Source organism: Pipistrellus hanaki (genome assembly GCF_964339955.1).
Source record: "Pipistrellus hanaki genome assembly, chromosome: 9".
NCBI lineage: Eukaryota > Metazoa > Chordata > Mammalia > Chiroptera > Vespertilionidae > Pipistrellus > Pipistrellus hanaki.
This window is the reverse complement of record NC_140511.1, coordinates 68,086,021-68,097,342: the sequence shown is the minus strand read 5'-3', so window position 1 is coordinate 68,097,342 and position 11,322 is coordinate 68,086,021.

Here is an 11,322-nt window from a genome sequence, read left to right as displayed (position 1 = left end):
GCTTTCAGACACACACAGACAGCAGTAAATGGCACAGCTCCCAATTCCAGGCAAAGTGCTTGGGGAGGGGGCTGGAGGAGAAGGAAGAGACTATTCACTATTCGTTACCACCACCATCACCCCCAGCACCCACTTTCCTTAAAGCTCCCCTAGAAGCTCTCGTCCTCTTCCTCCCCACACTTTTCTGAAGCGTTGTGCACCTTGTTGGGGAACATTCCTTAGACTGCCATTCTGCCCTTAACTTTTCCGAGTTCCCTCATCTTCACATGGAGCATGAAAGTGTTCACCTCGCTGGGCTGTTGTGCGGATTAAAACTGGCATTCATAAAGTGCAGCCACGCCTGAGCAAGAATAGGCTCTGGGTGCCTGGTGACAATGAGCTGTCCTTCTGATGCAGGAGAAGGAGCTGAGGGTGTGAGAAGGGAGGGAAGGCCCTGGCTCCACTCCTAGCTAGCGACGTGGCCCTCGGCTGCACTTGCAACAGGGAAATACAAAAACACCTGCCTCTCAGAGCTTGGGAGAGTCAAGTGAGGCAAGTCGATGAAAAAGGTTTGTAAGCTGGAAAGGCTGATTCCTGTGATTCTCATTGTTATTGTGATTCTCATCGTTATGAAATCTTTCCCTCAAAAGGGAGATAAAGGGGGGATGGAGCCAAGGAAAGCCAGCTGGGAGAGGGCCACTTTTCTTTAGCTGGGTTTCCCTCTGCCCTGCAGGGGCAGGGGCAGAGGCAGGGGCAGGGACAGGGGCAGGGGCAGGGGCAGGAGTAGGGGCAGGGGCAGGAGTAGGGGCAGGGGCAGGAGTAGGGGCAGGGGCAGGAGTAGGGGCAGGGGCAGGGGCAGAGGCAGGCACACTTGCACCTGGGAGTGAGTGAGTGAGCCAGTGTGTCTGTGTGGGCCTGTGCAGGTGGGTGCTGGAGATGGCCTGGGCACAAGGAATGTCATTGTCCGCACCGGAAATCACTTGTGGGTTGTGAATTGCCCCAGGAAGAATGCAAATGCAATTGGATTTTTAAAGATGCTGGTTTGCACAGCTGGTGTGGCTCAGTGGTTAAGCATCGACCAGGAGATCATGGTTGGATTCTGGTCAGAGCACATGCCCAGGTTGCAGGCTCGATCCCCAGTGTGGGGCATGCAGGAGGTAGCCAAACGCTGACTCTCTGTCACCATTGATGTTTCTATCTTCCTCCCTCTTCCTTCCTTTCTGAAATCAATAAAAATATATCTAAAAAAACAAAAAAAAAGATGCAGGCTTTGGGCCTAGTTTCCGAACCTGGGCAGTGGAGGAGAAAGGCGAAGGGGAGGGTTTGGACCTGGTCTTAGAGATAGGGCCTGGAGAGAGGTCTCAGCAGTGATCCCCTCCATGGAGATGGGGCGGGGGGGGGGGGGGGCGCACATACTGGACAAGGATGTTGACAGAGGTCCAGAGGTTTTTGGAGCTGATGGACCTGGGTTCAAATCCTAGTTATGGGCCCATGGGCCAGGGCTTTCATTTTTCTGAGCCTCAGTTTCCTGCTCTGTGAAATGGAGATATTAGTAGTGCCTACCTCCTAGGGCTTATTGGGAGTTTAACAGCGTGGATGCATATAAAGCAGGAAATGGCACGTAGTAAATTATTTTTGCTGGTATTATTAACTAGTAGCCTTGAGCAGGAATTCGTGAGCCAGTAGCTCATCAGTAGCTCTCCGACCACTGCCCCACCCTCCTATAGCTCCCCCATCCTCCTCCCCCCTTACCTCTCATAGCTTGCTGCTTTGTCCCCTCTGGTAGCTCTCCGCCCCACCATCCTGCTGATCAGTGATCTGGTTGTTACAGGGCTTAAGGGATAATAAGCATATTCCTCTCTTATTATATAGGATAGGCAGCCAGAAGGAGGAGGGAGGGAGAGGGCCTCAGGGGTGCCGGTGCTTTGTAAACTGTGAAAGGTAGCTCTGGGGCTGTCAGGCCAGGATGGGTGTAGCTGCCACCAGGAGCACCATTCTGGCCCAGGACCAAAAGGCCACTGTTCCAAGGAATGAGGCAGAGGGGTCGGGCACTCATCCTTCCCACCGGTTTCCCTTCCTGGTTCCTCTCACTTCCTCCAGACGAGCTTCCTTCCCTGGGAGCCTGCCTGGGAGGGCCTCTGGGGCTTTCCTCTCCACCCCGGTGGTCCCTGGCTGAGCAAAGCCTTGGGGCCTGGGAGAAGCAGCTGGGAGTTCAGGAACTCTGAGACAGGCCTCCCTCCCCGTCTTCTGCCAGGCTCCTCCCCTTCCCGTGAATCCCTCCCACTCTGCTGCTGCTGTGGAAAGCCCAGCAGCTCCGAACCTGTGGCACAGACAGCAGCATGGGGTCCAGCCTTGCCCAAAGGAAGCATGTGGCAGCTCCAGCCGGAGGGCCACAGGGAGCCCTTTTCTGCATCCAGCAGAGCAAAGCTTAAGGGGGCAGGTGAGAGCGGGACTTGGGAGCTAGACCTTCTGGGATTTAGGGCCAAGGCCCTAGTCCTCCCTAACTTCCTCTGTGGCCTCGGGCAAGTTTCTCGGCCCCTCTGAGTCTCAGTTTGTTCATCTGTCAAATGGGAAGAGGGAAATTGTGATGGCTCACGGGGTGCTTGGAGGATTAAGTGAGACTCTACCTGTAAGTCCTGAGCTTAGGGCCTGGCTCACCATAAAGGCTCAATAATTGTTCATGGACACAGTGAACGAACGTGGAGTGGAAACGGTACTGAGTCGGGTGGAGGGGAGTGCATGTTGCTCTCTGCAGAAACACCATCCTCCACCAGCTCTGTGTGTGTGTGTGTGTGTGTGTGTGTGTGTGTGTGTGTGTGTGTTGGGGGGGGGGGGACATGTCTGAGGACCTGTACCCTAGGCCCAGGACACCTGTGGCTCTGTGCCGCTATGAAGGGGCTGCTCCCCGCCGCACTCTGACAGGATGGAGCATGATCATTCCTGTGGACGCGGCTGACACTTCTGCCAAACAAACACACGCCTCGGGCTGGGTCCAGATTCAAAGCGCTGAGCGTCCCCCGTGCCAACAGATTCTAATTCACAAAATCGCCCTGGAGCAGCGGGGTTCTCCGAGGGTGATCACAGGGCCTGCCTCAGAACTACAACTTCTCAGGCCTGCTTCACACCAGCTTTACACCCCCCAATGGGAAACCGCAGGAGGGACAGGGAGGGGGCTGGGCAGCAGCCTCATTTTCCTGAGCCCTCTGAGATTCTGATGGGAGCTGCGATTTGAGAACCATAGTGAAGCAGACTCCTAGTTGTAAAAGGACACGGACACTTTATTTTGCCCATTCTCTCGGCGAGAGGAATGCGTGTCCCTGGGGAATGTGCCCAGACTGGTGTAGGGATGACGCTCCAACCCACGGAGCTGAAAGGGCAGGAGTATTTTTGTTTTCTGCGACCTCAAGATCAGCCTGCGGACTGGGTGGGGGCGGGCTCCCTCTCACCCTCCCTCCTGGGAGAGGAGGCCAGGAGAGGAGGCCGGTGTCTGTGTTTATGATTCCCTCAGAGGTACCCCAATCCAGATCTACATAAATAAAGCCCAGCCTGGCACTGTGAGTGATCGGTTTATTAATACCCGGGGGCGGATCGCAATAACAAAGACGGCTCCCAGCCGAGAAGCACCCAGGCTTCATTATGTAATAGCTCCGGAGAGCAGTCCAGGGCCTGGGCGCCAGAGGCCCTGAGCGCACTTGACCATGAGCTGAGGGAACTCCGCCTGGGAGCTGGAGCTCCTGGGCACTGGGGCTCCTGGCATGGGGCTGAGGCTGGTGGAGGGAGCACCTGCCCAGGATCCTCACTCCGTCGCCCCGCGCTCTCCTCCCACAGAGGCCCCAGAGGCAGCTGTCCCTGGGGGCTCCAGAGGCTGAGCCAGGGCCCCCTCTCCCCTTCCACTCACCACCTCCCCTCCGTGCGGGACCCTCACTCTGATTTGGGGGAGAGTGAAAGAAAAAGACCAAAGTGTCCAAATCCTGGCAGCCTCAGCGAGGTGGCCCGCTTCCCAGGCAGGGACCTAAAGCCCAGAAAAGGCTGGGCCCACACACTAAGCATTCCAGTCCCTGAAACTGTGGGATCCAAAGCCATGCTTTTTATCTGGGACCCTCCCAGGGGGGTTTATACCCACCATGGATTAGTTGCTGCCTCAGTTTCCCAGTGGGGCTCAGAGTGACAGGATGGAAAGAAGTACTCTGTGCATCTCTGCACTAGGGGCCTGGGGGAGGGGTCCGGCCCAGGGGTCTCTATAGCTGGGGCACTGGTGTCCACGGAGCAGATGGTGTCAAAGAACAGCCTTGGTTGTTTGTGTTGGGGTGGGGAGTAGGGGGCGGGGTCAGCACACCAGGCCCTGCCCCACATTCTCCACTGTGCCCAGGCTCTGAGAATCAGCCCCTGCATATCCCAAACACCCAGTACACCAGCCCTCCGGCCTTGGCCCAGGAATGCCCTGTGTCGAGAATGCCCTTCTCCCATCCACAGGCTGTCTCATTTCTGGGATGTCTTTCCAGCATTCTCCGACCCTTCCCCCCTCCACACACACACACACCAGAGAGCCTTCACATCTGTGTCCTCCAGCCCTGGGACCACACTGCATTAGGGGAGCAGTGTTATGTCTGTCTCCATTAGGTGGCTCTGCGTCTGACTCATCTTCCCGGGGCTGCCCCACCGCTTAGCACAAGGCCTGGCACACAGTAGGCCTCTTCCAGCACTGGGTGGAAGCCTCAGATAGATTTCATGCTTGGTGGCAAGCTTCAGACCCTGGCTTCTGAACTCTACAGAGCTGCCAACCGCTCTGCCAACTCCTAGTTGTGTGGCCTTGTTAATTTTTCCTATATACATGTTTTGTCTTTTTGTTATTATTTCAGAGAGGAAGGGAGAGAGAGAGATAGAAGCATCAATGATGAGAGTGACTCATTGATTGGCTGCCTCCTACACGCCCCAGACTGGGGATGGAGCCTGCAACCCGGGCATGTGCCCTGACTGGGAATCAAACCGTGATCTCCTGGTTCATAGGTCAATGCTCAACCATTGAGCCACACTGGCCGGGCAGATTTTGCTAATTTTTGTAGCCCCCCTTGGCCTCTGTTTCCCTATTATTAAATGGGGATGATGGCAAACCAATTCTTATATGCTAATTAGTGTTTATTGAGCACTTACTCGGCTACTATATGCTGTGTGACTCATGGACTCTGCAGGCCAGCCCTGATGAGGTAGCTACTGTTATCTCCATTGTGTAGATAAGACACTCTCCCAGTTCCTCAGCTGATAAGAGACAGAGCCTGGATTCAAACCCTGGGCCCTCTGTCTCCTGTGTTTCCAATCTCCCTTTCACAGGACTATTATTTTTTAAAGATTTTTATTGATGTCAGAGAGGAGGGGAGCGGGAGAAAGAGAGAGAGAGAGAGAGAGAGAGAGAGAGAGAGAGAGAGAGAGAGAGAGAGAGAGAGAGAAAGAGAGAGAGAGAGAGAGAGAGAGAGAGAGAGAGAAAGAGAGAGAGAGAGAGAGAGAGAGAGAGAGAGAGAGAGAGAGAGAAGAGAGAGAGAAACATCAATGATGAGAGAGAATCATTGATCAGCTGAATCATTGATCAGCTGCCTCCTGCACACTCCACACTGGGGATGGAGCCGGCAACCCAGGCATGGGCCCTGACCGGGAATCAAACAGACTTCCTAGTTCATAGGTCGACACTCAACCTCTGAGCCACACCGGCCAGGCCAGGGTTATTTTGACAATCAAATGAGAAGCAGTTAAGGAAGGCTCCCAGGACAGCTCTCCTTTTGCCCTCAGCCTCCCCAGACCCCACAGACACCGGGGCATTCTGGGAGCTCTTCTGTGGAGCTGGGGCTGAAGGAAGGAGCTGCAGGAAGTGTTCTGGCTGCTGAGTATACATAAATTATTATTTCATATCCTTATTTTAAAGGAAGGGCGCAGGGTGAACTTGCAGATCCAACCACGCGGAGCTGCGGCTCCCCTGCATTTTTCTGATTGCTTAAATTGCCAGTAAACGAAGCCCACTCTGCCTGGCTCTCCCATGGGGTCCTGGAGTCTGGAAGGACATCTGTCCCCAGCCAGGCCTACAGGTGTCGGCGGGGATGCTGCGGCAGGGAGAGAGCTCCTGTGAGACTCCGCCGGGCTCCGCGGACCTCAGAGGACTCCACCTCTCTCAGCCTCAGTTTACACAGCTGAAAATGGGCCTGAAACCAGTGTCACGCCCGTTTCATGAAGGGAGGAAAGTGGCTGTAAAGGAGCTTTGTACTCATGAGCGTTATTACTGTTATTAATACGGAGAGCAGAAAGAGTACCCAATTCCATCTTGTCCCTTCTGTGCCTCTTCACCTCAGCTGCCACTGTCCACCCTAACATGCTACCGAATGCTAAGCCAAGCCACTGTCTTCTCTCCTGGATCTGCTGTCTTCCCTCCTAAATGGTCCCCTCGCTCATAACTTTGCCTCCTCCAGGTCACTCTCCACGCAGCAGTCCAAGAGAGCTTTGAAAAGGCTGATCAGAGATGATGAAATATGCCTTTCTCTGATACTTAGAATAAAATCTAGAATAAATGGTCACCCTTGTCTGGCTGGTATAGCTCAATGGTTGAGCATCAACCTATGAATCAGGAGGTCACGGTTTGATTCCCAGTCAGGGCATTTGCCAGAGTTGCGAACTTGATATCCAGTGGGGACGGGGAGGTGTGTGCAGGAGGCAGCTGATTGTTGATTACCTCTCTTCATTGATGTTTCTCTCTCCTTCTTCCTTCCCCTCTGAAATCAATATAAACATATATATATATATATATATATATATATATATATATATATATATATATATATATATATTTTTTTTTTTTTTTTTAAGTTACCGTAGCCAGCATAGCCCTACATTCTCTGGCCCCTTCCTCTTAGTCCTTCCTTTCCAGCCACACCCCGTCTGCCTTCCTAAGTTTCAGCCGCTGAACTTGTTTTCACCTTGGGCCCTTGGCACAGGCTGTTTCCTGTGCCTGGAATGCTCCCCCTGGGGCCTTCGCCGCCTCTCTCTTAGCTGTTGATGTCAACGGAAAGGTCACCTTGGAGAGCCTTCCCAGACCACACACACCACATAGACCCCTGTCCCTCACCTGCTTCCCCCTGCCTCGCTGCCCTTGGAGAGCAGGTGTCACCTTCTGAGATGTCCTTTCCTAGTACACGTTTAAATGTCCCTGTCTACCTGCCTCTTCTGGAATATACCCTTCTGGAAGATGCAAACCTCATTGATCTCATTCACCATTGTAGCCCCAGCACCTTACTCGACACATAATTATAGGGGAGCTGGGGTAATTACTACTAATGGATGACAGTGTGGAGCAGAGGCCAGGGCTTACTATGGGAGGATGGGCACAGGATGTGGCCTGTGAGGCAGTAATGATAGCCCCAGGGTAAAGGCCATCACAGCTCTTGCACTTCATCCGTCAAGATTTTTATGTCGTTCCAGCTCAAAGGAGTGAAGGCATGAAAGCCTGCCTGCGCACAGATAGGCGTAGGAGACCAGTGACGGCTGGAACCGAACCCACTGTGGCATCTGAGAAGCTGAAGGAGACTCACATCTAGCAGATGCTACTCCCAGTTGCCTCTGGGGCATCCCTCTGTCCTCTGGCCTGCGTCTGGGCCATCCTGGGTGCTGTTCCCTCCGCTGGGGCCCTGCCGCGGACTTCAGCTGCCAGCACTGGCTCATGCTTCTTCCATCTCAGCTCACTCACTCCGCACACCTTTCCCAACTCCCACCTGCACCCCTCATACCCTCGCCCAAGAGTGGATGCCACAGACCCCCAAGTGACCCCAGCAGCTCAGTCGTGGATTTGACAGCTGGGTTCTGAGCCTGTTCCCCGCTGCATCTTGTGCCTAGCACATGCGGGCAGCTGGTAGGTGTCTGAAGAGTGTGGAGAAGTGTGGTGATGCAAGGAGACTGTGAGAGCTGCCCCCTCCTATGCTCACACAGCTCCGGGCCCAAGCATAAGAAGCCTAATCAAACCTCCCGTGGGTGCATCTACCCTCGGAATTACCCCCACTCACCTCCTGTCACCTCTGCCCCCACTCCTACTTTCCCCGCCCCCAGCCCCCACCAAGGTAGTGAGAGACCCCAGCCGTCCTGGCCCCTCTCCTCTGCCCAGCCCCCTCACCCTCCTTCTCCTCTTCTTCCTTCTCCTTCTGCTTTGTTTTACACTCAGTCCCTCCCCCCAGCCGGGTGAATGCAAACTGAAAAGCAAAGGGAGAAAAAAAGAGGCCCACACAGCAGAGTCAACAGTGAGAAATAACCAATTTAAGGAGTAATCACGCCGTCCTGATTGTGGGAGCGCTGAGTCACTGCAGAAACCAGGCTGGGGCCCTGGCTCTCCCCGGCTCCCCGAGGTGTGTCGCCGGGGGTGTTTCATGGCCAGGCCCTCCGTGTCTTTGTCTGTAAAATGGAGGGAATAATCCCAGCCCAAGGGAGCCGGCAAAGTGTCACCTTAACTCCCTGGTTCTCCCCGGAGCTGCCATCAGAGGTTAAGGCAGCAGCACAGCACACAGTACATAGCCTGGGACCTGTTTTTCCTGCACAGGGAGGGGGAGGGGGGTCGGAGGAGGGGGGCAGGCAGTGGGAGGAATGGAGTCGGGTGGCGGTGGGGGTTGCTCAGAGAGGCTCACAGCTTAGGGGTCGTGGGAAAGGCATCCTGGAAATGGTGACATTTAACCTAGCAAGGGGGGTAGGGGATGGGGGAAATGGGAGCGATGGAAAGTGAGGGAGTAAGGGAAAGTCAACCTTGGAAGGAGCTAGAGAAGTCATCTGGTCCCACACTCCTGTTTTACAGATGGGGAAACTGAGGCCAAAGAGGGTCAGGGGAATTGCTCAAAACCCCCACCCGTTAGTGGCAGAGCCCAAATGAGAATGCAGGTGCCTTGACTTTTGTTCTAGGGCTCTTTCTTCTGATGTCAAACTAGTTCATAGAGACAGTAAGGACAGTGTCTCTATGCTAAATGCTGTGTGTGTGTGTGCGCACGCATGTATGCACGTGCTGTTTCTTTTCAACTCTGGATAATGCTGTTAGGCCACATTAGAATATTGGCCCTGTTTTACCTTAGTGCGGCTCAGAGAGGTTAAGTGACCTGTTCAGGGGCACACAGCACAGCTTCCTTAGCCCTGAAGTCCCTCCCAGCTTTCTCCATCCTCCAGCCCCATCTCGCACCAGTGGGCTGTGTGGAGAGAGCAGCTCTGGGCTGCGTCTTGGGTGGGCTGCCCTTCTCTGGGGTCTCTCTCCTCTCTAAAGAGGTTAGTGAGGGGCACTTCCTCCGAGGCATGAAGGGGGAGGGAGCCGGGCCTTGCCCACGGCCCCCGCAGGAAGGGGAGCAGATGACCAGGCAGCCAGAGGCACACCAGCTTCCCTCCGTGCATTTCAAGTCCCCTCCAACCAAGTCCGCCTGCCAGAGCCTTCTGAGATGCCAGGCACCCCTGGCGGGTACATCCCAGCTGCTAGGGGAGAAAACTGGGTGGAAATGAGGGAGTTGGGGAGGGGCCAGGACCGTCAGGGATGAGAGGGCAGCTCTCTGTGGACAGCCAGCCCCTCACCCAGACCCCACACTGGCTGGGGCACCTGAGTCAGGGAGCCTGAGGAAGTGGGGGTATTGCTCAGGTACCACATAGCAGGCCACAAAAGAAAAAAAGAAAGAAAAAAAAAAAAAGAAAGGAGGTAGTCATAAGTAATTTAATGTAAAAAAACCTCATCAAACCTCAAAGTGCTATTGCCATCCTGGGGTTTCCTTACACTCATTTTAGAGTTCAATGCTGTTTTGCGTAGGAGAACGCTGGGGTGAGTGGAGACCCCATCTTCTTTGCAGGCCTTGGGGCCTCGGAGTGTTTTAACCAGGAGGGGCTAGGGAGAGGGCGGTGGGAGTGTGTATGGGCCACCCCTCCTCTCCCCGGGGACCTGGCAGAGGTCTGTTGCCCAAAAGCCATTAACTAGGAAGCCAGAAGCATCCAGGCCTGGTGTTGGCAGGACGTGGCTGTGTGAAATCTACTTTGTGAGATGATGCCTTTTGGGGCTTCCGTATCTTCACTCTTGAAGAGGGGATGATGGCTCCCGGTCCCGCCCCTGAACCAGGTGTTCCACTGCCATTCGGGCTAGAAAGAAACAGAGGCCACAGGCAGGGTGGGAGGGCATATGAGACATTCTGTAAGTCACCTGCAAGAATGCAGATTAGCCGAAACTGGTTTGGCTCAGTGGATAGAGCCTCAGCCTGTGGACTGAAGGGTCCCGGGTTCGATTCCGGTTAAGGGCATGTACCTTGGTTACGGGCACATCCCAAGTAGGGGGTGTGCAGGAGGCAGCTGATGGATGATTTTCTCTCATCGATGTTTCTAACTCTCTATCCCTCTCTCTTCCTTTCTGTAAAAAATCAATAAAATATATTAAAAAAAAAAAAAAAAAAAAAAAAAAAAGAACGCAGATGAATGGGGCCCTTTGCAGACCTCCTGCCTCCTGGGTCAGAATCTGTGGTCCTACGGTCTGTGAGGCAGTGAACTCTGGGAGCCTCAGCCCCGGGCTGGCTGATCCTCGGAGGAGCTGTGGTCTTAGGCAGACGCCGGTGCCTCCTGTGTGGACCCAGGGTTCAGGCCTGGTGGTATGGGAGGTTGGGGCCAGCAGGGGGGGGGGCTGGCTGGGCAGTGGGGAGGCAGGTGGACCCCAGGCCTGACAACAGAGGCCCCCACCCCCACAAGTGCAGCTGGGCCTCAGGGCAGCTGAGCTCTGTGGAGAGGTGGCGGGTGGGCCATCTGCTCAGGCCTGGGCCTGGGAGGGGGGCAGCCACAGGCCCAGTGCTGAATGGCCTCTCTGTTGGGATCCAGCTTGAAGAACAGATGGCCTGGGGGCTGCTGGCGGGTGATGGGGGCAGGCAGAGGCCAGGCCTGCCTCCCTCCGCTGCCCAGTCACAGAGTCCTCTCTTCCTGGAAGAGAAGGCCCCACGAGCCACTCATGGCAACGGTAGTCAGGCAGCAGCGGGCTGAAAAGGGATTAGCAGGCCCAGCAGCAAGCTGCCAGCAGCCTGAGAATCCGAGTGGCACCTCCATCCTCAGCCAGAGCAAGGAGATGGCCCAGTGGGAGAGGGAACATCAGGCTCAGGAGAGCTCAGAGCTCATTGGTCTCACCCTCTCCTACCAGGTTCACTGGTGGGAAATCTGTGGCCTGGGGAGGGGCCACATCATGCAACAAGTCAGCGGCACAGCTGGGCCTGGCACCCTTTGAGGCTTTCTCTACCGCACCCGCTTCCCTCCAACAGCCCTCTTCCTCCTCGCTCCTCCCTCCCCTGCAGTCAGGCCCCAGACTGCCCCCACCTTTGGGAACATTCC